This window comes from Arachis hypogaea, chromosome 20 (genome assembly GCF_003086295.3).
Source record: "Arachis hypogaea cultivar Tifrunner chromosome 20, arahy.Tifrunner.gnm2.J5K5, whole genome shotgun sequence".
In the NCBI taxonomy this organism is placed as follows: Eukaryota; Viridiplantae; Streptophyta; class Magnoliopsida; order Fabales; family Fabaceae; genus Arachis; species Arachis hypogaea.
This window is the reverse complement of record NC_092055.1, coordinates 81820387-81823702: the sequence shown is the minus strand read 5'-3', so window position 1 is coordinate 81823702 and position 3316 is coordinate 81820387.

The following is a 3316-nucleotide window of genomic DNA, read 5'->3' as shown; positions in this document are numbered from 1 at the left end:
GATGAGAATTGGATTCTGCTTCCACTTTAATTAACCCTTGCTAAATAAAAGAGAGTCAAGTGGACTAATTAATTTGATCCTCAAGTCCTAGTAAACTCCTATGGAAAGACTAGAGTTATTGGAGTACAAATTAACCAGCAGAGAATTCCAATTTCAATCAACAGCTGAGTTTGATAACTCAAGAATTACTAATTACTTAACCAAAGCCAAAAGGGGAAAATAAATCTAAATTAAATTGAAACCATCATAATTAAAGCAATCATTAATCTGAAATACCTCAAATTGCATTTAAACATAAATTCAAATCCTAACATGGAAAGTTTGTAAATCAATAATGAAAAGATAAATGACAATTAAAGTAATGGAATAAATAAAAGCAGAAAATAAATTAAAAGAATATTGAACCTGTGATTGAAGAGATCATAGCTTAAACATAATAGAAATTCTAAATCCTAATCCTAAGAGAGAGGAGAGAACCTCTCTCTCTAAAACTACATCTAATCCTAAAATTATCTGTATTGTATCTATCACTAAGTTGTTCCCTTTCTTTGATTCCTTCATTCTCTGGCTTATATCCTATGTTTCTGACTTGGACTTGGGCCAAAAAAGGGTCCAGAAATCGCTGGGGGCGTTTTCTGCAGATTCTTGTACGTGGCGTCTGTCACGTGTTCGCGTGGGTCACGCGTTCGCGTCAATTGCGTTCTGCTCAAGGCGGGCGTTCGCGTCATCCACGCGTACGCGTCGCTGCCATTTCGTGCTAGGCACGCGTTCGCGCCGTCCATGCATTCGCGTTGCTGCCTTTTCTTCAAAACTCCATTTTTGTGTTTTTGTTCCATTTTTGTATGTTTTCTTTCTGTCCTCTAAGCCATTACTGCCCTATGAGATCTGAAAATACTTAACACACAAATCACAGCATCGAATGGTAATAAAGGTAATTAAAATTAATATTTTTAAAGCATAGGAAAATGTTTTTCACATATATCATAAAATAAGGAAGGAATAGTAAAACCATGCAATTTACATGAATAAGTGGGTGAAGAATTGATAGAAACACTCAATTTGAGCACAGATTATATCAGAAAATATGGGTTTATCAATGAATCTATCATCCTTGGAAGACCCTTCCTAGCCACAGCAAGGGCTGTGATTGATGTGGACAGAGGAGAGTTAGTCCTTCAATTGAATGAGGACTACCTTATGTTTAAGGCTCAAGGAACTTCTTCTGTAACCATGGAGAGGAAGCATGAAAAGCTTCTCTCAATGCAGAGTCAAACAGAGCCACCACACTCAAATTCTAAGTTTGGTGTTGGGAGGCCACCATTAAGCTCTGAGCCTCTGTGAAGCTCTCTAAGAGCTCACTGTCAAGCTGTTGACATTAAAAAAGCGCTTATTGGGTGCCAACCCAATGTTATTTAATTATATTTATTTATTTTCCATTGTTATTTTATGTTTTCTTTATGTTGATGATCATGTGAAGTCATAAAAATAGCTGCAGAATTGAAGCGAAATCAAAAACAGCATCAAAAATAGCACACCTTTGAGGACAGGCTTATTGGCGTTTTAACGCCAGTAAGGATAGCAGAATGGGCATTTAATGCCCATGCAGGCAGCATTCTGGACGTTAAATTCCAGAATGGGCAGCATTCTGGGCATTTAACACTAGATATGGCAGCATTCTAGGTGTTCAGAAAAACGCCCAGTAAAGAAGGATTCCTGGCGTTTAACGCCAGCCAGGGTACCTGGCTGGGCGTTAAACGCCCAAAGAGGCAAACAAGTGGGTGTTAAACGCCAGGATGACATAAGGGAGGTAATTTTGTTTCCAATTCAATTTTGTTTTTCAAATTTTCATGTTTTAATTCATAATTTTTTGCATCAAACATATTTTAAACGTTCATCTTTCAATTTCTATTTTCAAATATTAATAATCTTTCCAATCCTTTTTAATTCTTTTATATTATTTCTTTTCAATTCCTTCCAAAACTTTTTCAAAACTTACATATATTTTCAAAATTCTTTTCAACTCTTTTTAATTTTTCTTGTATACATTAATAAGTTTTCAAAATTAATTGCATCATTCTTCTTCTACTCCCTTCTATCTTATTTTGCTCGAGGACGAGCAAACCTTCTAAGTTTGGTGTGAAAAAAAACTCTGCTTTTTGTTTTTCCATAACCATTAATGGCAACTAAGGCCGGAGAAACCTCTAGAAAGAGGAAAGGGAAGGCAATTGCTTCCACCTCCGAGTCATGGGAGATGGAGAGATTCATCTCAAAAGTCCATCAAGACCACTTCTATGAAGTTGTGGCCAAGAAAAAGGTGATCCCCGAGATCCCCTTCATGCTAAAAAAGAGTGAATTTCCGGAGATCCGACGTGAGGTTCGAAGAAGAGGTTGGGAATCTCTCACCAACCCCATCTAACAAGTCAGAATCTTAATGGTTCAAGAGTTCTATGCTAACGCATAGATCACTAAGAACCATGATCAAAGTCTGAATCCGAACCCAAAGAATTAGCTCACAATAGTTCGGGGGAAATACTTGGATTTCAGTCCAGAAACTATGAGGTTGGCATTCAACTTGACAATAATGAGAGGAGATTCTCATTCTTTCACTAAAAGAGTCAACTTTGATCAAAGGTTGGACCAAGTCCTCACAGGCATTTGTGTGGAAGGAGCAAAATGGAAGAGAGACTCAAGAGACAAGCTGGTTGGTATGCGAAATTGTTACTCAGGTTGTGAATCATTACATATCTTCACAACTTCGCATAACTAACCAGCAAGTGCACTGGGTCGTCCAAGTAATACCTTACGTGAGTAAGGGTCGAATCCCACGGAGATTGTTGGTATGAAGCAAGCTATGGTCACCTTGTAAATCTCAGTCTGGCGGATATAAAATGGTTATGGAGTTTTCGAAAATAGATATAATAAAATAAGGATAGAAACACTTATGCAAATCATTGGTGAGAATTTCAGATAAGCGTATGGAGATGCAATCGTTCTTCTGAATCTCTACTTTCTCGCTGTCTTCATCCAATCAGTCTTACTCCTTTCTATGGCCGACTTTATGCAAGGGCATCACCGTTGTCAGTAGCTACATCCCCTCCTCTTGTGAAAATGGTCCAAGATGCCCTGTCACGGCACGGCTAATCATCTGAGGTTCTCGATCATGCTGGAATAGGATTCACCCTCCTTTTGCGTCTGTCACTACGCCCAGCACTCGCGAGTTTTGAAGCTCATCACAGTCATTCAATCATTGAATCCTACTTGGAATACCACAGACAAGATTTAGACTTTCCGGATTCTCTTGAATGCCGCCATCATT